The sequence below is a fragment of the Pan paniscus genome, chromosome 7, assembly GCF_029289425.2.
Source record: "Pan paniscus chromosome 7, NHGRI_mPanPan1-v2.0_pri, whole genome shotgun sequence".
NCBI classification, from domain to species: Eukaryota; Metazoa; Chordata; class Mammalia; order Primates; family Hominidae; genus Pan; species Pan paniscus.
This window is the reverse complement of record NC_073256.2, coordinates 65,807,857-65,832,500: the sequence shown is the minus strand read 5'-3', so window position 1 is coordinate 65,832,500 and position 24,644 is coordinate 65,807,857. Positions and strand designations below refer to the sequence as shown.

The following is a 24,644-nucleotide window of genomic DNA, read 5'->3' as shown; positions in this document are numbered from 1 at the left end:
CCCATCAATGATATATTGAATAAAGAAAATGTGGCACATATACACCATGGAATATTATGCAGCCATAAAAAAGAATGAAATCATGTCCTTTGCAGGGACATGGAAGAAGCTGGCAGCCATCATCCTCAGCAAACTAACACGGGAACAGAAAACCAAACACTGCATGTTCTCACTCCTAAGTGGGAGTTCAACAATGAGAACACATGGACACAGGGAGAGGAACAACACACACAGACCTGTCAGAGGGTGGGAGTCTAGGGTAGGGAGAGCATTAGAGCAAATACTTAATGAATGCAAGGCTTAAAACCTAGATGATGGGTTGATAGGTGCAGCAAACAAACCACCATGGGACATGTATACCTATGTAACAAACCTGCACTTTCTGCACATGTATCTTGGAAGTTAAAGTAAAATAGAAAAATAAATAAATAAAATAAAAAACAATAGTGCTATATTATCTTCCATTGTATAATATAGAAAAAAATGAATTCATAGAAATATAAATTAATCGATAAAAGTTTGATGAGGGAAAAGAAAAAAGAATATTTTCCACAATTATTAGTGAACTTTAAAGTAAAAACAAGTGTGATTTTTGTTAATCAATTAACATATATTATTTGCTTATATTGTCTGATAAACATGACCTTAAGCACTTTTCACATATACATTTATGTTTATCATAGCAGTATGGTCTATGTGGGAACTTATTCAGAGAGTTTAAGAAACTGTCAAATGAATCACAACTAGTAAATGGTAGCATCAGGTTTTGACCTAAGCAGTATTTCTTTGGACAAATTTTAACACAACATGTATATTAGTCCATTATCACACTCACTGCTGTAAATAACTGCCTGAGACTGGATACCTTATAAAGAAAAAAGGTTTAATCCATCACAGTTCCATATGGCTGGGGAAGCCTCAGGAAACTTACAATCATGGCAGAAGGCACCTCTTCACAGAGCAGCAGGAAAGAGAATGAGTGCGAGCAGGGGTTATGTCAGATGCTTATAAAACCATCAGATCTCAAGAGACTCAGTCATTATCATGAGAACAGAATGGGGAAACTGCCCCCTTGATTCAATTATCTTCACCTGGTCCTGCCCTTGACGTGTAGGAATTACTACAATTCAAGGTGAGATTTGGGTGGGGATATAGACGCAAGCCATATCAACCTGATTCTATTTTCTAAGCATATTATAAAACACTGTTACCTTATGAAGACATTTGTCATCTTCAGAGGAATCAATGTCAGACAGTGTAACCTTGAATAAGAAGAATCTCAAATTTTTCTTTGTTTTGTTAAAAAAGAACAATCGTAATTTTATATTATAAAAATATTGAGAATCTTCACAGTAATAAGTAATTGTCATTTACAAAGTCAGTAATACTTAAATAACACAAAAAGGATATTTAATACTGAACTAGGAACATTTTAATTTTTTTTCCTCAAAAATATACCAATCCTTATGTTTTTACATTTGGGGCACTAATATATATTGTTTAACCATTAAAAAGGAATCTGAATGATGGAGATATTTCAAGTCAGGAGTAAACTCACTGGGACACATATTAAATTTCCCTTGGCTTGTTTGATAAGAATGGTTTCAGTGGAATGCTGAGTTAAAACCTATTTGTAATAGTTTCAAAGGTGACTAAAATGTGAAGATTTGAAAACATACCATAATTACAACCACTTAGAAGAGATTGAGATTGCAGGAAACAGACATTTCAGGCTGAAGCTACAGAAATAAGTGGAGTTAAAGGAGGAATTTTATTTTTAATTTTAAGATGTAGGCCAGGCACGGTGGCTCACGCCTGTAATCCCAGCACTTTGGGAGGCCAAGGAGGGCAGATCATGAGGTCAGGAGTTGGAGACCAGCCTGACCAACATGGTGAAACCCTGTCTCTACTAAAAATACAAAAACTAGCCAGGTGTGGTGGTGCGCACCTGTAATCCCAGCTATTCAGGAGGCTGAGGCAGGAGAATTGCTTGAATCTGGGCAGCGGAGGTTGCAGTGAGCCGAGATAACACCACTGCAGTCCAGCCTGGGCGACACAGCAAGACTCCATCTCAAAAAAAAAAAAAAAAAAAGATGTAACCATGTTTGTATTCTAATGGAAATAGACAAATAGAGCAGAGAGAGACAAACTGTTGATACTTGAATAAGTAAGATACAATTTCAGGAGCAGAGTCCTTAAGCGGATGGAAAAAAAATGGAATCCAATGTAAAAGTGAACGATTTTTGGCTAAGATGGGAGCATATATATTTCCTTCATAGTAAGAAGGGATATGGGAACAAATGCAGCTACTTTGGTAGATTTTCTTAATAGATAAGTAATTTTTTTCTTAATGCTACTATAGTAGTAAAGTTAAGGCAAGGTTATTAAATACAGCGATAAAGGACATTTGCTGAAAGTTTGGAGAGAAAATAGATATAAATAGCAAATTCAGACAAATGATGACTCATAAGTAAGAGTCATGACTGGACTGAGGTTTGGGGGTCACAAGTTGAAGGCGAATTCATCAACATAGTTGTGTGTTTTCTTTGAGTCATATTTTGCTACTTGGGGAAGCAGATAGAAATTTAGTTTAATTATGGTTAAGATTTTTCCAGATGTGCTGTAGGAAGGAGAGAAAGGCAAAAATGCTGGGAAGGTATGTAAATGGTGATTATACTTATGTATTATGGAATCTAAGTTGTATAAGGATGGAATGAAGCCATAACGTGCTATGGGCACTTGAAGGTAAAGGGTTGAGGACTGGAAGTCTTCAGCTTAGTCTGGAATAGCATAACTAAGGTAAGTGGGCTAAAAAAATGGGATATAGAGTTATAAAACGGAGACTCTGGAGATGGTACAGTCACAGGCAATCATACAGTTTAGGGAATGGGCACCTGCAGACAAATGCACAAATAGCTGAGAGGGAAGCAGCACAGCACTGAAAGCCAGGGTGTGGAATTAATCTTCTGTGTGAATGCGGAAGTGTAAGACTTACAGAAATAGCGCAGAGAAACACTGTTAGTCAAACACTAAAACCTTGAGTAAATGAGCAAGAGTGACCAGGTTGATGTCATCAGTATGCAAATAAGCAATGCAATCTGATGAAATGCCTAGCAAAGGAGCAGTGGTTTATAAGGAAGTGGAGATCAGGAAAAGCAAGGAGGAGCAAGGTAACAGAATGGGTCAGATTAGGCATTACAGTCAGTTGGGGCAAACCGTGAGAGGATGTAATGTAAAGTTGGCCACCACTTGGTATGCGGCATCAGTGACATCATCTTGGGATGGTGTCTCTGAGGATAAAGGGGAGAATAATACATTTATTGGCTCTAGTCTCCAGGTTGTCAGAGATTTGCCTCATGGACAATTAATTCCATAGCATTTGTTGGTGCCTCATCTCAATAGGAAATTTCCAGGCAGAAGAAAAAAGAGGAGTGATATGGGATGCAGGTTTAAGATGAAGAGCTGGTCACTTGTGCTTGCATAAATTTTTTTCAAATTCCAGAAACTTGACCACTGCAGTAGTGGCTGAAGCTGGAAGAAGTGACCAAAACAGATGAAATTAAGAGAATCTGAAGTAGCTTTTAAGAGATGTCTGGTGTACACACACATGCACACACACAGACATGCAAGTGCCAAATCACATTTTTTCTTGAAAAAATGCTTCCTGTTACAAATAGGGCTACTTTTATAACTAATATATTAGGATATCTGTACTCATAAACATAAAACATATTTTATTTAGTAACATGCATCTTGTACCTATTCATCTCTTTCAGCTTATTAATTACATGTTACTCAACTAAAGATTTATTTCTTATAGTGTTTATACCCTGCAATATAAAAATGGTTTAATGTCATGTCATAAAAAATTTTTGGATTAGTTGACAAAAACCTGAAGATACAGTTGTTGATCTGCCATTATCTCACCACCTAACTTTGGAGAAGTGCAATCGGCAATAAAATAACCCACCATATCTATATCAAAGCTGAATGGTGCATTCTCATTTTTAAAAAGGCATAAACTTGACTGTTGTTATTATTATATATGTGTTATTCTTTGCCTCTTCAACCCATAGGCATTTAGACTGGGGTGCTCATGCTGCAAATGACACTCTTCTAAAATAGATCTTCATATTGATCTTGCTTTAGAAAATAATATTATATTCTTAATATGATATCACCACTTGCTCCATTGAGTTCATACATTATATACTGTAACACACAAGTGTAGAATAATTTTGAAAATCTGGCTTGGTTTTTAAATAGCCTAACAATTATTGTATTCTGTCATGACATTTATTTCAAGGGAACTGTTTCTTTGCTTGGTCAATTGGCCCTTCTTGCACTATTGATTTTCTTTCATACTAGAGGAAAATCAATAGCTTTCCTTCTTATTTTTTCTACATATTAAGAAATAATATGCAGCAAAGCCCAAATTGAACTTTTTAAAGAATAAAAGATAATATCACATTTCATAAGCATGTAACTTTCTACATGTTACTATCCATCACTGAGAAATGTTAACAGATTAAATTTTGCTTCATTTTCTCATCATTTTTCTATGCATACTAGCAATTACACAGTTAAAGATAAAAATGAAATCCCTTAAACATTATCACAGTATCCATTATACTAGTGTTATTTTCTTCCTTAAATACTCAAAATAACTTGTTGAAAACATAAATATTGTAAGTACCAGTTAAACCCAATTAAATTTATAAAATGAGAATGTATAGCCCAGAAATAGCACCTGAAAAACTCTGCTGACTGCCCTTCCCCACCTATTCATGGAGGTAGGACTGATGCACGTGCTAACCAAATGGTTACTTTTGGAGAATAAGTTTTTGGAAAGGCAAGAAGCCTGAAATTATATTAAAGCAATTAATAAAACTACAGTCAAGTTTATGATAAACTCCATTAGGAAAATAAAAACAAAGATCAAGTCCAAATATCCAGATTCAGGATCTGAGACACACAAGGTGCAAAGAAATGAGTTTTAAGGATGGGGCATGTGTAAAAGCATAGGACATGAGTCAGATCAAGTTAACTAAAAGTGAGGTCCAGAGCAATCACCACCAACAATGCTGCCCTGGAGAGCACAGTTCAGACAGGGCTGTGTGAAGTGACTAGGAGGGAGAAGTACTCTTGGCAATGGAGTAATGCAAGACTTCTCTTCAAGAGTTCACAGGCCGGGCGCAGTGGCTCATGCCTGTAATCCTAGCACTTAGGGAGGCTGAAACAGGCAGATCACCTGAAGCCAGGAGTTCGAGACCAGACTGGCCAACATGGTGAAACCCCATCTCTACTAAAAATACAAAAAAATTTAGCCAGGCATGGTGGCGTGCATCTGTTAGCCCAGCTACTCAGGAGGCTGAGGCCGGAGAGTTGCTTGAACCTGGGAGGTGGAGGTTGCAGTGAGCCGAGCTTGAGCCATTTTACTCCAGCTTGGGCAACAAGAGTAAAACTCTGTTTAAAAAAAAAAAAAAAAAAAGACTTCACAATCTGATGGGAAACGCAAACAAAATTAATCTAAAATGCTATTATATAGAAAGATAGAAAAGGAATAATTAAGATGGGCCACCTAAAAAAAATGTGTTGAAGTTGGTGGGATTTATGTTTGGGTTTTGTATAATAGGAAGTCTGTTTTCTCCCATTTTCTTTTGCATTTCTTTTCATTGAGGTAAAATTCACATAGAATAAAATTGATTAAAGTATATAACTCAGTGGCATTTAGTAAATTCACAACATTGTGCAAATATTACTTCTATCTAGTTTCAAGACTTTTTATTACTTTCTTTTTTGTATGTATGGTAAGCACACCTAAAGTCTACTCTCTTCAGAAATTTCCAGTATACAGAACAGTATTATGAACTAGAGTCCTCATGCTGTACCACAGATCTCTAGACTAATTCATCCTATATAACTTCAAGTTTGTACTCTTTGATTCCCATCTCTTTATTTCCACACCCTCTCCTCCCAAGTAACTACCATTGCACTCTGTGTTTGTGTGTATTTGACTTAAGATTCCACATATAAGTGAAATAATACAGTATCTGTCTTACTGTTTATGGCTTATTTCACTTAGTGTAATATCCTCCAGGCTCAACAATGTTGTTGCAAATGTCAGCATGTCCTTTTTTAAGACTGAATAGTATTATATTATGTACATATACCATAATTTATTTATCCATTCATCCATCTATGAACAGTTAGGGTTGTTTTAATATCTTGGCTATTGTGAATAATGCTACAATGAAAAGACAAATGCAGATAGTTCTACCAGATGCTGATTTCACCTTCTTTGGGTATATAACCAGCAGTAGGATAGCTGTATCATACAGTAGTTCTGTTTTTAATTTTTTGAGAAAACTCCATGCAGTTTTTCACAATAGCTGTTCCAATTTACATTCTCAGCAGCAGTGCACAAGGGTTTCCTTCCCTCCACACCCTTGCTGACACCTCTTATCTCTTGTCATTTTTATTATAGCCATCTTAACAGATGTAAAGTGATATCTTACTGTGATTTGATTTGCATTTTCCTGATAATTAGTGATGTTGAATGCCTTTGCATATGTTTGGCTATTTGTATGTCTTTCTTCGAAAAACGTCTATTCATATATTTTGCCCTTTTTTAATTAGATTACTTTTTTCCTTTCAAGTTGTGGGAACTGCTTATGTATTTTGTGTATTAATTTCTTATCAGATGTATAGCTTGCAAATATTCTCTCCCAGTCCATAGATTACCTTTTTATTGTGTTGATTATTTCCTTTTCCGTGCAAATGTTTTTTAGTTTAATAACTAATGTTTATGGATTGAAAGTTTTAATATTTTTAAAATGTCAAATACTGCCTAAAGCCATATACAGATTGAATGCAATCTCAGTCAAAATTTCAATGGCATTTTCACAGGAACAGAAAAACATTCTAAAGTTATATGGAACCATGAAAGACTCAAATAACCAATGAGATCTTGAAAGCTGAAAACAGAGTTTGGGGTATCATATTTCCTGATTTCAAATTACATGACAAAGCTACAGTAGTAAGAACAATATGGTACTGGCATAAAAACAGATACATAGACCAATGGAACAGAGTAGAGAGCCCAAAAATCAACCCAAGCATACATGGTCAACTAATTTTGGGAAGGCCACAAAGAAGATACAATGACATTAGGATAACTGGGAATCAGTACTCAAAAGAGTGAAACTGGACTCTTATACAACACACAAAAATCAACTCAAAATAAATTGATGATTTCAATATGAGATCTGAAACAGTAAAATTTGTAAAAGAAAACATGGGGAAAACATTCTTGATATTGGTCTTAGCAATAATTATTTTGAATACGACATTGAAAGCTCAGGCAGCAAAAGTAAAAATAAGCAAGCATGACTACATCAAAATAGGAAACGTTTTAGTAAGGGAAAGTGTGTCTTTTTTGGCAGAGTGTCACACAGAGATAACATCAGGGAGAAAGGTGAGATTATAGGATGAGGCAAATATATATCTCGATATGATAAAGAACAAAAACAACGAACAGAACATGCATAAGAAGGCTGATAGAGCTGATGGTTGTAGAATTCATGGACACCTGGAAGTTCAAGAAGAAAGAAATGGACAACTATAGGTTTGATTTTGCAGATAAATAGAGGAAGATATTGACTAATTAATACTGGGACCTGAGGAAGAGGCTTCATATTGTATCTTCTCTTTATAATTCATTTGTATTAATTAGTATTGTCTATAATGGCCTTTCTCAATTTGTTAATTTCAAAACTAAAGTGTTAGATAACCTCCAACAATTTCCTAAACTATCCCTGTGTGTGTGTGTGTGCGCACGTGTGTGTGAAGAGAGAGACAGAAAGTGACAGAAAAAAAAAAGAGAGAGAGGAGGAAGAGACCAGAAGAAGAAAAAGAGGAATGGAAAGAGGGAGAGGTAGAGGAAGGAGAAGACAGCAGTGGCAAAAAAGAGAATGCCAAATGGTTTTGCCACATTGGAAAACAGCTTTGCAATTCCCTACAGAGCTTACCACTTGATGCAGCAGTTATGCTACTAAGCATTACCAATGGATTTGAAAGCTTATGTAAGGTCTGAATATTTTTATTGCAGCTGTATTTGTAACTGCCTTCAGAAGATGAATGAATAAATAAATCGGAGTATACCACAGAATGCCATATTTTTAGGAAAAAAATCAGCTATCAAACCTCCAAGAGACATAGACGAATCTAAAATGCATTTTGTTAAGTGAAGGAAGCCATTCTGAAAGGCTGTCTACTGTAGGATTCCAATTATGTGACAACTGAGAAAAGGCAAAACGGTAGAGACAGTGAAAAGATCAGTGGTTTCCAGGGGTTCAGGAATGAGGAGAGTTAAATAAGAGAAGCGTAGGGGATATTTTTGGGTGGTGAAACTCCTCTCTGTGACACTGTAATGATGGTTCCATGATATGCATTTGTCAAGACCCATAGAACACTGCAACACAAAGCACTCATTTGAATGTAGGCAAATTAAAACAAACAAGTGTTAAAGAGGTCAAAGCGTTCAATTAAGTGTGGGGCTGTGTATGCAGGGGCCTTATAAGGCTAAGTAAGTCTTTGTTTCCATGAAGCCCGCCCACTCCTGTTTCACTTGTCAACGTTTGCCTCTTAACATTTGCCTCTGTGCTTTTTGCTGGCTGTAACCAGCCTCTCTGAGCAAACCAGGGTCTCTGTGTGTCCCACGGGGTTGGAGCAGACACTGTACAGCTGTGACTCCTCCTCCGTGGGAATAGTTGAGGTTGAAGTGAAGATTGGCTTTTGCATCCAGGACAGAGGGAGGCAAGCAGGGATGTTCGGGAATGAGGCACTGACTGCAGCTGACACAAGGTAACCATGGGGTAGTGAGAGCCATCACTAGGGGTAATCCAGCCTGAAGGCAAGGAAGACCCCTGAAATTTGGAAAGAAGGCAGGACTGAGCAGATGTGGGAAGTCATATGAACAAGAGGGCCCCACACTCTCAGGGAGACACTACCTCTCTCCACCATTTCAGCTGCCATGCTCCAGAGTTTCTGTAATTCTGTTCTGCAGCTTTGATACTGTAAGCAGCATTTAACACAACAAGATTTATGAGAATAATTTTTGAGACTTTTTTGCTTTTCCCTGTATTACCACAGTTGTCTGATGGTGACCTAAAGATTTTCTTGTGACTCTACTTCACAGACAAACACAAATACAGGCCCACACTTTTAGTCCTGAGAGGCTGCCAATGGCCTTTACCTGCATGGCACAGTCCCACCTTCTCTTGACTGAACAGGGGGAGATGGAATCACCAAGACTAAAGCAGCCTAGATTAATCTGCCCATGAGGGAAAGCAATACCAAGAACTTGAGAACTTCCAGAAGTCCCTTCATACCTACTAGGGTAGACAATACGAACAATAAAAGGGACTATTTTTAAGTGTAGCTAGGCTTTTCTCAACTAAGAGAGTCTTTGAAATGAACAAACTGGAGCTACAGAAATGTTCCCTTCAGTTGATCAATTTTTCTGAAATGTTCATTTGGACCTTATACATTGTGGTACACCAATTAATCCTGAGATCACAAGGAGAAACTACCGTTTCTTCCCTGTCATACAACTTTCCTGGAAACATAAAACAAGGAAACAAATGCAAGTCACTCTTTTTTTTCCAGTCTAGGGGAACCTCACTGCTATTAGTGCCCTAGCTGAGGACTTTACCTGCCTTCCCTACATGAAGCTTTTGAAGTCAGATCTGGGAAACAAGAGAAATAGGCAGTGGGTCCCAGTCAGAACGAATTCAGAAACTTGCCCAGGATATGAAGTCAGTACTGGGCTGAATGCTAAGCTTGCTTGCATTTGGTCAATTTGTCATTTTATCTGTGACAGACAACACTAGAAATAGAGATGATTTCCAAGTGAAGCCAATGATTCTTCAATCAAAAAACTGTCTGAGAGTACTGGGAATTTGAACAATGATTCTGGTGGTACATGGGGCAATAGAAGTTGCATCCTGTCAGCAGCTGCAACTTGTGACACAGAGAGGGGCAGGCCACAGCAGAAGGACCAATTGCAGTCAAGGGCAGAGGCCTCAGACATCCACAAAGCACACAAAAGCAGCAATAGCAAAAAAAAAACTATGTATTAAAATGTTAAGTGTTTTATTATAATACTCTTGTTTCAGTAATTTAAAAATGCCCAGGAAGCCTGGGGCCACCTCTAGCCAGGCAGAGAGGGCAGCAAACACAAAGGGGCAGGTACCCAGTTGTGACAGCTGAGGACACCCAGGCTCTCAGGGTTCCTCATGCTCCTAGGGCTATTTTCAATTCCAATGTGAAGCCAGCCTAGCTTTAAATGTGGGCAAATATGAGCATGAATTAAACATGAAGAGGCAAAGAGATATATTTAAGAAGAAAGAGGACGGCTTGAAATGCATCCTGCCATATTTTTTAAAAAATAACAAAATATTAACTACTTTTCAGGATTGTCAGAAGAAGGTGGCTTGAGGATGAGAACAGCCGCCCTCAAGTGAATTTCCATTATTTTCCTTACAACTGCCTTTCTCCATTTCTTCATGTATAACCTGTACTCTTATTGGGCTTTAGTCAGGATTTACTGTGCATGATACTTTGAAGCCTTTGCACAATGGTAGTGTGAAAGCATGCAGAGCAGCCCCTGACACTGGGAAATTCTAAGAAGGGAATAAATGACCCCCTCTTGCACAGCAACAGCTTGGCCACTGATGGCTAGCCCAGAATAATTCTGGAAGTTTCAGCTTCCATCCTTTGCTCTCTGTCCCCTTCAATTGATTCTTCCACAAGTGCTTCCAAATTAAGGATTGAGAAACCAAGGAATCACAGGAGAAATATGAATATCCATTTAGTCTGGAGGTTTGGGGAATGGGAATGGATTTAGAAGAAATGAAGGCAGTGACAGAGCAGCCAAGTTCTAGATCACTCGCTGCTGCTTCGGTGTGGCGATTCCTCAGGGATCTAGAACTAGAAATACCATTTGACCCAGCCATCCCATTACTGGTTATATACCCAAAGGACTATAAATCATGCTGCTATAAAGACACATGCACACGTATGTTTATTGCGGCACTATTCACGATAGCAAAGACTTGGAACCAACCCAAATGTCCAACAATGATAGACTGGATTAAGAAAATGTGGCAAATATACACCATGGAATACTATGCAGCCATAAAAAATGATGAGTTCATGTCCTTTGTAGGGACATGGATGAAGATGGAAACCATCATTCTCAGCAAACTATCGCAAAGACAAAAAAAACAAACACCGCATGTTCTCACTCATAGGTGGAAACTGAACAATGAGAACACATGGACACAGGAAGGAGAACATCACACACCGGGGACTGTTGTGGGGTGGGGGGAGGGGGGAGGGATAGCATTACGAGATATACCTAATGCTAAATGATGAGTTAATGGGTGCAGCACACCAACATGGCACATGTATACATATGTAACAAACCTGCACGTTGTGCACATGTACCCTAAAACTTAAAGTATAAAAATAAAAAAATTTTAAAAATGCTTCTTTTTTCCTCTTTTATCTGTTGGACTCCCCTATGAGATTTTATTTGAAGTACATATTTAACTAAGAAAAAAGGTCTAGCAATGAAAAATAACTTGAAAACATTGGGTATATAATGGCATTTATAATGCATTAGAAAGGGTTATTTTTGCTTTGGGGAAAATGTGCTTCGGAAATTTCTGAGTTTACATGAATGATGAAAATACATTGTTTAATTTAAAGGTAACTGTTTAACACTTTTACACTGTTGGTGGAAGTGTAAATTAGTTCAACCATTGTGGAAGACAGTGTGGTGATTCCTCAAGGATCTAGAACCAGAAATACCATTTGACCCAGCAATCCCATTACTGGGTATATACCCAAAGGATTAGGAATCATTCTGCTATAAAGACACATGCCCACGTATGTCTACTGCAGCACTATTCACAATAGCAAAGACTTGGAACCAACCCAAATATCCATCAATGGTAGACTGCATAAAGAAAATGTGGTACATGTACATCATGGAATACTATGCAGGCATAAAAAAAGAATGAGTTCATGTCCTTTGCAGGGACGTGGATGAAGCTGGAAGTCATCATTCTCAACACTCTAACACAAGAACAGAAAACCAAACACCGCATGTTCTCATGTGTAAGTGGGAGCTCAATAACAAGAACACATGGACACAGGGAGGGGAACATCACACACCAGGGCCTGTTGGGAGTTGGGGCCAAGGGGACGGAGAGCATTAGGACAAATACCTACTGCATGCAGGGCTTAAAACCTAGATGATGGGTTGTTAGGTGCAACAAACCACCATGGCACATGTATACCTATGTAACAAACATGCATGTTCTGCACATGTATCCCAGAACTTAAGGTAAAATTTTTTAAAAAGATAATTGTTTAAAAAATCTACCTGAATAATTTGAGGATCAGATTGGGTGAGGGAAATCAATCTATTAGCAACCCATCCATGACAAGAAACAGCACAATGTGGCTTCCATGTCTAACAGAATAGGTAGCAAACAGGACAACTTTGAGGCCTAATTGCTTAATCCTCAGTGCCTCAGAACTTGCCATAGTCCTTGAAAACCCAGCCTAGAAATCTCTTTAATAGGCAATCTGCATGGCTACATAAAGTTATAAAGTTTCATGGTTTTTATAACACATGATACACTCAAAGAATCTTGCCACTTCTACACTACATTTAAGTATAATTGAGTACATAAATAAGCACCCAGTATACTTTTCAGTACTGGCACTCATTGAAACCCAACATATATCAGTGAGTTTGATGAATCTTACTAAAGCCGTACTACAAGTCCTTGGACTGTAAGGACATAAGCTATCAAAAATACTGTGACAGCTTATTATAAAAATAGATTTAGTGACTTCAATCCTAACCTTTTCTAGCCATGTTCACCTCCTTCCAACAAATAGTGTATGATTCCTTCCTAAAGTAACACTTATTCTACTACAAGGTCATTGATCCACCTGCATCACCCATGCTGACTCACACTCCCTTCCTGAAGGAATTTGATTCATTGTACTAATTTCACCTCATTCACTCCTTCCTCTGAACAAACAAAAGAGAACGTGACAGTTCATAATCACTCTGCCAAGCATCGCAACCCACTCCCCATTGTTGAGTGTCTGCCCTTCTCAGAAAATCGCAGCTCACTGAAATGTGTAACTCCAGTTACCATCTTCATGAAGAGACACAGATCCCTCACCTAATAAAGGGTATTTTTGAAAAACTAAATGATTTTTCTCATTCCTATAAATAGTGCTTATTAAAGAAACAACACAAATTCAACATAGCTGTTTAAATAAACATTGTGGAAAGACACACCAAAATGCTGTGTAACTACAACTAAACATGGAGATACGTTCTGAATATTTCTACTCCTTCCATAACAAGAGGTTTTTTTTTTTTTTTGTCATTTTTCAAGAACAGAGAAAGAGGCTTCAAAACGATTAATATCAAAGAAAACAATTGTCTCTTAGAAGTGTAGACTAATACAGTTGATTTTTTCCACTAATTTACACATGATACGTTATTGCAAAGTAATGGTCTTACTTGAATTTAGGTACAGCAATATTTTTCTTTTGCTGGGGTCACTTCTCGGGCAATCTCAACATTCTGCAGAGCAGTCTAGATGCAGAAATAAAAAAAATAAGTCCTATGAGCATTCAAAAATAGAAGTGATGAAATCTACACACTGAAATGTATCTACTTTACCCATGAGGAAGACAAGACTGCTATTTACACTCAAATCATACACAATTTTCCACACTTTCTTGTCAATTTCTAGGAATAGCTCAAATCCCTGTAAATTATCTAGAGACCAAATGAGGTAATATTTTCCAAATGACTAATGCCACAAGATTAAGTTCTGTAGAACACACTTTGGGGAAATTGACTTCAAAAGGAGTACCAGAGGATATATCATTTGCCAGTAGGTAGACTTGGATCTAAATTTAGAATCAGACTCCAAGTTTAAATTAGTGATAATATTTAAAAGCATTCATTGTGAGGAATAGTCTATTGATTTAATGCCAAGAAGTGATTACTTCTTTATGAGACTTAGCTGTTAACTCAGTTTTCTGGTGGTGGGGGGCAGGCTGACCTCTTAAAACATACTGTAATTGAAGACTTGAGCAACAGATTGCTAATTTTAGAGGCTAGAGTGGTGCTTCTGCCTTTGTCATTTAGTTTTTAAAGATCCCGTTTATGTTACTTGGCCCCTCATGAACTCAACTGTAGTTTTGAAAATACTATAATCAATGATAGGCAGGTGAGATGCCTATATTTAATAGAGCAGTGGTTATCAGAAGTCTCAAGGGGATGAAGCTGGCTCCATAAGCATTGCTTCTGTAGCTTATTGAAAATAATATTTATAACTGAGGAGATAGAGTTCAATTCTGAATCTGAATCAGATTCATATAGAGGCCTATAAATATGCATTTTTAAGAAGCTCCCTCAAAACCTGAAGCACAGCTAAGTCGAGAACCCTTAACCAGAATAAATCTTGTGAGATGTGCTAGGAATAATTCTTGGATGGTGTGATGGTTAACACTCAGTGTCAACTTAATTGGATTGAAGGACGCAAAGTATTGAACCTGGGTGTGTCTGTGAGAGTGTTGCCAAAGTAGATTAACATTTGAGTCAGTGGGCTGGGGAAGGCAAACCCACCCTTAATCTGGATGGGAACAATCTAATCAGCTGCCAGCTTTGCCAGGATATAAAGCAGGCAGAAAACCATGAAAAGACTAGACTGGCTTAGCATCCCAGCCTACATATTTCTCCTGTGCTGGATGCTTCCTGCCCTTGAACATCAGACTCCAAGTTCTTCAGCTTTGGGACTCAAACTGGTTTCTTTGCTCCTCAGTTGGCAGGCAGCCTATTGTGGGGCACTGTGATTGTGTGAGTTAATAATACTTAATAAACTCCCATTATATATATGTAAAAGGAAATATATATATATATATATATATATATATATATATATATATATATTTCCTATTAGTCCTGTCCCTCTAGAGAACCCTGACTAATACAGATGGCCCCCAGATTCTTGCCCCTGAAATGCCTCTTGGCTGTGGACTGGACTTGTGGCAGTTGTGGATTTCACTCCTGTTCTAAGATTCCATCGGATGACAAAGGTGGAAGGATTTTGTAGCTGTCATCTCCCAAATCAGTCAATTTTGAATTAATCAGTTTGAAGGAGATTAAATGGGTGGCCATACTTGATCAATCAGGTGGGAGCTCCTACAAAGGGTCAGAGGATCAAGCTGGGACAGATCCTCCTGTGCCTTTGGAAGAGGGAAGCTGCCCTGTGGAGATGGTTGCATGCCCAAGTCCTCCAGGAGGTGGCCATTAGGAACCCAGAGCAGCCCTTGGCCAGCATGCGGCAAGAATGTGGGGACCTCAGTCCTAGAAATGCAAAGAACTGGATTTTGCCACAAACCTAAACAAGCTTGGTAGAACCCCCGTGTTCCAGATGCAAACACAGCCTGGATGACACTACAATTGTAGCATTGTGAGACTGCATAGAATCAATCTGGATATGTCATGCCTGCACTTCTGACTATGGAAACTATGAGGAAACAAAAGAGTACTATTTTAAATGACTAAGTTTGCTACATGTTTTTATGCAGCAATAGATAACCAATGCACGAGATAAATCTTATGCCTCACTCTATTATTACTGTATCCCCACATATGTCATACATGTGATTCCAGATTTGTTTTTAATTTACATGATAAGGAGTTCAGAATTAGATGTTGTGTCAAAATAATGTTAATTGCACTGGAATCATTATCATATCTTTTAAGTTTTTTCACAGGTTGTTTCCTTAGTTATTTTATGTGAAATAATTTTAGACTAATCTGATTTTCTCCATTTATTTATTTTTTTATATAGATGTATTTGTGGGTTTTATTTATGAAATAATAAATATACATTAAGCCTCTTGAATTAAAAAAAAGTAACCTTGTTCCAAAGGACCAATGTTGAGGTGTGAAAGTAGGAACATTACTTAAAGAACAACATGCTGTCGTCACTGAGGCTGGTTCGCTCCTGGTCTCTATAGCCACAGAGGTGAGCGGACATTAGAACTAGAACACAATGTCCAAAGCACCACTCTCACAGCCCCAGGTGCAAATATGAAGAGCAAAAAGGGAAAGGAAGTTCAATGGCTAGATGAGTCTTCTGTTTACATATTTACCACCCTCATTTCCACGATTACCCATTTATTTTTACTTCATTATTATTATTTTACACATGGGGTCTCACTCTGTCATCAAGAATAGAGTGCAGTGGGTGAACACTCAGTGCATAACTCACTGCAGCCTCTAACTCCTTGGCTCCAGTGATCCTCCTGCCTCAACCACCCAAGTAGCTGGGATTACAAGTGCAAGCCACTACACTCAGCTCCTAGTTGGGACCTCTGCAAAGGCTTTAACTTAACACTGTGAGGGAAATGAAGAAATCAAATAAAAACTACAAACCAAAACACAGACAGTCCAAAGAAGAGTTCACTACAGCTAATGAAGTAAATAAAAATCTAAAAATGGTAGGTTAATCAATGTATTACTTAACAAGGAACTAGAATAACGGAGGGATTTTAAGTTTCTATCCAACTGGAATATGTGAGGCAAATAAGAAATACCAGGGCTCTTGCCACCATGTCCTTCCCAGTTCTGAGCTCCCTAAGAGTGGGCTGCCTTCTCCCTCCCTTTCTAGGTCTTTATACATTTTTCTCTATGTGATGTCCAAGATATTAAGTTGCATTTAAGTGGGAGGAAGAATCAGAATTGCTCCTACTCCAGTTTTCTCAGAAGCAGAAGTCGAACTTCATTTTTGACTTAGGAATTTAACTGGAAAATTTAAGTGTGAAATATGAGTATACATGTGAGTTTTAAAAATACACTATTGATGTCAGTTATTCAAAGTCTTTTAATATAGATACAACCATACCATCTGTGTGCCCTATGATGTCTTTTTGTGAAATAAATTATTATTCACTGAAATTATTCATTGAAATTATTGTTCATTGAAAACCCTGAAACACAAATATCACTGAGGAAAACAAATCAACCACAAATGACAAAGATGGAAAAGTTACAGAAAGAAAATAAGTGTTTTAAAATACTCCTCATCTATATAAAAATGTGAAACAATCACTCTGCCTGGCATATTATTTAATAAGTTAAATATCTTAGTTGTGATGGAAGTTTCACAGAAATATACATATGATAAAATGACTTATACATAAAAACGAGTGCACGTGTAACCGAATAACTCTGTGGGTTGTACCAAGGTCAGTTTCCTGCTTTTCATAATCAGGTACTGCAGTTATGCAAGATGTTAAATTTGGGAGAAGTTGGGTGAAGTGTACACTGGATCTCTCTGTAGATTTCTTTGCAACTTCCTAGAAATTATGACTAATTAAAATCTTAAAAGTTTCTTAAAAAGTAAAGGAAATATTGAATATAACTCCAACTCGTATTATCTCTTAAAGGAAAATAGAATAAAATACAAATATAGTAAAAACCATGTGTACTACAGTTGTCATGCTCCACTTCTTATATTGGGTAATAGATTCACAGATTCTTTTGGTATTAATATGCTTTATAACATATATATATACATATATATATACACATGCATATACATGTATACACACACAGATGTGTTAAGGTTTTGTCTTTGTCAACTATTACACTAAAGTAAAACAAGAAAAATGCATCTTATACTGTATACTCTGTTTATGTGTTTGTGTGTGCATATCTTCAGATGAGAGGTACATATTTTCTTTCCTTTACTATTAGAGAAAAAAACAAATTGTTACTTAATGGCAGTAATATAAGGAATGGAATGACTTGGTCTTAATAGTAAATCTACAATTTGTGGCCTTATTTACATTTGATTGTCTTTATGTTAACAATGTAAACTGGTTTGTGTTTGTATGAAGTATGTAGCAATAAAATTAATAGTTGGGAATTATAATTTTTCACAAATATGGTCCTTCTTAAAGATGTGTAGATTTTTTTCAGGAAGTTGGGAAATATTAAACATTTTAGAAAAAGATTATTAATGATTTAACTTGCTTAAGTGTTATTATACAAATTAAAGGAATTGTAATTAAATTATATTTTTACATTTCAATAAGAGAAATAAAGCACAAGAAGTAGCCACATAACATCAAATTATAAGTTAAAATTTAGATTCCTTCATTAAGTAATCATGTATTTTAAAATAATACTTATCTAAGGTAATTTTTAAATTATTAGAAAAAATCATAATGATATGCAAACTAATTAATGGCTTTCTAAATCTCTCTCAAAATAATACTTGAGTGAAACAAATTTACTTTATTTTTTCTTTTTTTCTTCACTTTTTTTTTTTTTTTTTTGAGATAGAATCTTGCAAACTTGCCCAGCCTGGGGTCCACTGGTGTGATCATGACTCACTGCAACCTCGAATTGCCAGGCTGACAGGATCCTCCCATCTCAGCTTCCTGAATAGCTGGGACTACAGGCGCATGCCACCATGTCTGGCCAATTTTTGTATTTTGTATTTTTTTTTTTTTCGTAGCGATGAGGTTTTGTTCTGTTGCTCAGGCTGGCCTCAAACTCGTGGGCTCAAGCAATCTGCCTGCCAAGGCCTCACAAAGTGCTGGGATTATAGGCATGAGCTACCGCACTTGGCCAAATATATTTTCTTATCAGGACCATTACATATAATCACGGTCCAGAGAGGTCAATGTGATTTGAAGGAATGTGATATGAAAGGTTTTACATACACAAGATTCAATACCTGAGTGACATATACGAAAAGTTGGTTTAGAAACAGACTCCTTTGCTTTCCTTATTTCAAAGATATTTTTATTTAGCATAATTGGATGACATTTAAGTTACAATGCGACTTTAGGTTCAACTAGTAATGCCCATTGGTTATATGACAAATGTATGTATCAACATATATCTCGATCTTTTTAGGAACCACTAAGGTTTTCCAATCCAGGGTTTCTGTTACTATCTGAAAATTATAGTTGTAAATCACTGAAGAAGGAAAATAAAAATGGCATGGCCATAGTGGCAGCAATTTTCAAGCAGATAATATGCAGAACATGGTCGATGAGTGTCCGTGGCTGAAGATGACGTAAATTTAATTGCTTCACTTAAATTAAGCAATATTAAGTCAATTGTACTCTTTCCAGATACAAAAGCTCTATCTGGAGATGAGTACAAGGATGAACAAACTCTACAGCAAACATCAGTATACAGGACACAAAATAATTTTTGGATACGTTTTGACATTTTCCTGATTCTTGCTTGAATAAATCACTACCTGCAAAAATGATTTCTGTACATCCAAACATCAGTTTGCTAAAGCCTCATCTCTGTCACTGACTGCACTGTGATATAGAAAATTAATCTTTTCTCACTCTGACAACTTGCTGGAGCAAGGTGAATGGGAATCTCTGGCTGGGGATGGAGACTAAACGTTAAGTTAAATTGACCTCACTTAATTAAATCGAGCAATATGAAGCTAATTGCTCTCTTTTCAGTAAGCAAAGCTATGCCTGTGAAGCTCATCAAAGCAGAACTCAACACTGTTCTATCCAAAATAGTATAAACACCTGACACCTAATTCAACATTTTTTGTGTGTGTGTGTGGGAGATGAAAGATTATTTTTCCTGCTGGGGAGGGGGAAGCATAGTTTCTATGAGTTAGAGTCACTATTGTCTTAATTTATGACATACATAAAATAAGCTAAAAGCAAATTTAAAAACCTATAAATAAGGGATGACTCATTCTTTGACAAAAATGCTAGAGTAATATTCAGAAGAATGAACTTTATCTTCTGATGTTGTATAGCCATACCATTTAATAAAGCCAAGGAGCATAATAAGTATTTAACAGTAGAATTCATAGTTGGAGATAATATTTTTTCCAAAGAGTTTCCCAACTGTTAACATAAGAGTTGCATATTTTGAAGAGTTACTTCTATTTACACATTCACTACATATTTGAGTGCATATTAGGGACCTTGCGCTCTTCTAGGGTCTGTGAATGTAGCAGGGAAAGAAAACAAGGCACAAATAAATAAGTGAAATTTATATTATGACATGTAATATGTTGTATGCACAAAAAGAGTTGCAACCAAATATCCCCTAGTAATTTAAAATGTGTTCACTAAAAATTATCTACTTAACAACCTATCTAATTTTAAATATCTTTTGATTTTGCAGAACAAAACTATCATTTCAGTCAGATTGCCTGATAGAGCTTTAAATGAATAAGTACCAGTAAACAAGGTTTGCTTTGTTATCCACTGTTCATGCTTGTCAATGGAGAATTGCCAGTTCTCTGGAAAAAAGCAATCCCCTTTCAGAATTTGGTACTGGAACAGAACATGTTCATACGCAAAGTTCTTTGTAACTGTGCATCACGCTGTACCAGCCATGGCAAAGCATCTGAATAGCAGCAGAGTAATGTTCTATTCTCCTTGACCATTTCAGACAAGCATTGTGAAAAATTAGCTTTCTGTTCATTTTTACTTCTGACCATAGTTTAAGCATATTCAGCAAGCCCGTGATGATAAATAGCAAAAAAAAAAAAAAAAAAAAAGAAATTGTGTCTTTCTATCAAAGTCTCTGAGATCAATGGGAACATTAAAATGGAAGAGAGATAAGAGGAAAAAGCAAATACAAGAGGTAGATCAAACCCATAGATTTCAGTCTGTCAGTTCAATAATTTGCAGTGCTAAAGGCAGCAATTGTAAAGATGTAGTCATTATCTTGAAAAGGTAGGATCCAACAAGTGATATTTTTGAATTCTTAAACTTGTCATGTTCCATTTAGAATTTTAAACTACAGTCTAAATAATCTTCTATTATAAAAGCAAATCAATTTTACTAAAAAAATTCATGGGCCGAGTGTGGTGGCTCACGCCTGTAATCCCAGCACTTTGGGAGGTGGAGGTGGCAGACCCCGAGGTCAGGAGATCGAGACAATCCTGGCCAACATGGCGAAATACTGTTGTGTATTAAAATACACAAATTGGCCGGGTGTGGTGGCGGGCACCTGTAGTCCCAGCTACTTGGGAGGCTGAGGCAGGAGAATCACTTGAACCCAGGAGGTGGAGGTTGCAGTGACCCGAGATCTCGCCACTGCACTCCCACCTGGCGCCAGAGCAAGACTCCGTCTAAAAAAAAAAAAAGAAAATTCCTGAAGAGAAATTTGTAATACTTAGTTTGTCTATTAAAAAAAAAAAACTTGGAATTCTAACTGGAAGACATAAATTTTGGAAAAATTATATTTTGGAATACTCGGAAGCAACAGTAAAAGCGACACAGAAAAGTCGTCTTCTAATCAATAGGTTATAGGTTACGGTTGAGAAGACATTTTTCAAAATTTAAAACTAGAGAATATGGGATTTAGTTTCTGTGGGTGAAACGAGTCTGTCTCACTAAACGGCGGTGGAATAACTGGCTGAGTTGAGGAGAGTTGCTTTCTTCCCAGTTGATAGAATCTACAGAGAGACCAGAAAGGGCCTCCCTGGAGGGTGAAGGGAGAGGCCTCTCTTCTGAAGAGTGAACTGGGACCTAGCCAGTTGCTTATGGAAGCAGGTAGTTAGCAACTCTATGGGAAAAGACTGGAACCATGAATCCTGGAAGCAGCCACATGACACCAGATGCCATCCCCTTCTGTTTGCCCTAAGCCATTAGAAAGGCTTCCTAAGGATTTCATGGTGATCTCGGCTGTGCCTTGCTATAGAATATGTGAGAAAGTTTCTGGGTCCAGGCTCCCATGAGGCAGTAAGAGGAGCATGCTCTGAAGCTGGGATAGCCGGGGCATGTTTACCTCCAGGAACAGCAGTGGGAGCAGATGGCAGGAGCAGAACACATCATTGCATAATCATGAGGAATGGCCAGGCTGATGTCAATCAGGACAGAGGACTCAGCTTCACACATGTGACGTAAATACCCCTTCCTATCCTGATGTCCTAGATTAGATAGCACCTCAACGGGAGATCCAGCGGGCTAACGAAGGGAAGCATGATGGAGGATGAAGTTCTGCTAGGGACTGGTGCTTTCTTTCTTTCTTTTTTCTTTTTTTTTTTTTTTTTGAGACAGAGTCTTGCTGTCGCCCAGGCTGGAGTGCAGTGGCACGAACTCGGCTCACTGCAAGCTCCGCCTCCCGGGTTCATGCCGTTCTCCTGCCTCAGCCTCCCAAGTAGCTGGAACTACAGGCACCCGCCTCCACGTCTGGCTAATTTTTTGTATTTTTAGTAGAGACGGGGTTTCACCATGTTAGCCAGGACGGTCTCCATCTCCTGACCTCGTGATACGCCCGCCTCGACCTCCCAAAGTGCTGGGATTACAGGCATGAGCCACCAGGCACGGCCGGTGCTTTCTTATAGCCAGCAGGCTGCAGGGTTCACTCTGGGCAGCCTCAATTCCCATTGGCTTTGTGACACTATTTTCCTGCTCTCAGGTTATTCACAGAGCTGCTTTGACAAGAACCAGGGTGACTAATTGTATCTCAATTCCTTATTTTGTCCTGCCAAGCAAGTGGCAGTCAAGTCAAGCTCTCCACCTTCCCTGACACTGTACAATTCAATTCAACCACAAATCACACAGCATTTCTTCTCCCTCTTGCTCTTCCTCCTCCTTCTTCTCTTTCTCTTTCCCTAAATATCATTCCCCTCTCTTTCATTCTTCTAAAAGCAGTTTAGGCCAGGTTGTGAAGGATTTTGAATGCTTGTCTAAGATTATATGCTTTATTAATGCAAAATAGGGAATGAATTGTGTTTTTTTAAAGACAATTATCTCTTAACCTAATTTGTGGTCTTTCCTTTCGCCCCTTAAATATTGCTGCTATCCAGGATGTTTTGATTGGGTGACATTTTTTTTCTTTTTCTTTTTTTTTCTGATTCTTCCATACCTTTTTTGTGGGAATGCTTCCCTCACTAGACAAGGGCTTTCAAATCTATACTTACCTCATGCACTCAAGGGCCAATCACTGATTCTATCTCTAGGCCAGAGATTTCTCTGAACTCCAGATGCACATACAGAACACACAACAGATACACCACACACAACACATGCACCACACACTATCAGGTCCTCTTGGAAAGTCCCTAGAATCAGCACATGGACACTGAAAGTTAGCCTTTCCCTACGAAAACATGCCTGTCTTTCCATGTAATCTATTAATTGTGACATCACAACTCTCATGCCCCAAGCCATGAAACTGAACTTCATATTTGATTTCTTCCTTCACTTTGGCCCTATATAATCAATGGGTCAAGTTCTACTAAAATCTCCAAATAATTTCCCAACTGTGTACTTTCGTTAAGTCTTTCTACCTCATTTAGCTTATCCTGTTATTTTTCCTTGCTTAGATTTCCATAATCATGAAAAACTGATCATATAGTGTTCCATATAAAATCCCTGATTTGTTCTATGCGCTGCTGCTGAAGTCATCTTTTTGAAACATAAAATTTCAACTTATGTGATCATGTGATTCGTCAACAATAAGTTCTTTCATGGATCATCATCATCTTCAGGACACAATCAGTATCATTTAGAATAATATTCACTGTCCTTAATGATCTATCTATAAGTCTTGACATTAAAATATCATCTCCTCTATTTTACTATTCCAAAGTCATTGCCATTCTCTAAATATGAAATCCTCTCTTTGCAGCAGTGGTCCCTCTCATTGGCGGCTGTGTCTGCCTGAACTCCCCTTTCCCCACACTTCTCAGACTCCTATCCTTCTTCCAGGCTTGTGTCCAGTTGTTTTCAAAACTCCTCCAAAAAATATTCTCTACAGTCTATGTCCTATGCCCAAGTTCTGTGCTCCCAAAAAAGTACTACAGCTATTCCATGCTTCTGCAAGAGCCCTGTGAGTATCAAATAAGCTGATACAAGTATGAGTATGACTTCAGGTTCAAAATCTGTAGGATACATTATAAGGCAATAATTAGCTGTGCATAGTGTTTCTAAGGGAGATTTCAGAAATACATTATGACTCAGAGAGATCACAAATCACATGCCTTGTTATTCAGGGAAATTTACTAATACACTATGTTATTTTATTTACATTTCATTCACAATAAATGTAAATCTTAGAAGCTATCCTAGTTGTGATATAAAATGAAAGCACAAAAAAGCAAAAGAATGTCCATGCTTCTAAGTGATGAGGACTAATCTTAAGCAATCCATACGACCCTTTAAGAAAACTGAGAGGGTTTTTTTCTTGGAAAGAGGTAATTGTTTCAAAGCAATAGCATTTTCCCTTTCAAATTCATCTCAAAAGTCAACAAAAGGTTGCCAGTTACCATTAGAAGAGATATTGTTTATATCATCCCTTTAACACAAAAATTTCAGATATTATTGAAAGTCAATTTGCTGTAACAACGTTTATGTGTCAGAAATTGAATTCAATTCCATAAGGGCTCCAGGTGAGTATTATCTAGAAATAGTTCTTCCAACCCTAAAGATTAGTAAATTTTTCTCAGAAGATGAGACACAAACTGCATAGAAAATTAAGTGCAATGCCCAAGAGCATGTCCTCCTTTTAT

General features: G+C 37.5%; 1 protein-coding gene across 8 annotated transcripts in view; it reads right to left on the bottom strand.

Annotated features, from left to right (window-relative positions):
• The window catches only part of SNTG1 (syntrophin gamma 1), an 865,234-nt gene that overhangs the window by 600,983 nt on the left and 239,607 nt on the right, over window positions 1-24,644 (bottom strand). For 6 of the 8 annotated variants that reach the window (XM_034966056.3, XM_063606752.1, XM_034966057.3 and 3 more), the window contains one exon: window positions 13,619-13,693. The exons of the other annotated variants lie outside the window; for them this stretch is intronic. The gene's annotated coding sequence lies outside the window, so the exon portion shown is untranslated. The remainder of the gene's footprint in view (window positions 1-13,618; window positions 13,694-24,644) is intronic. 8 annotated transcript variants of the gene reach the window in all.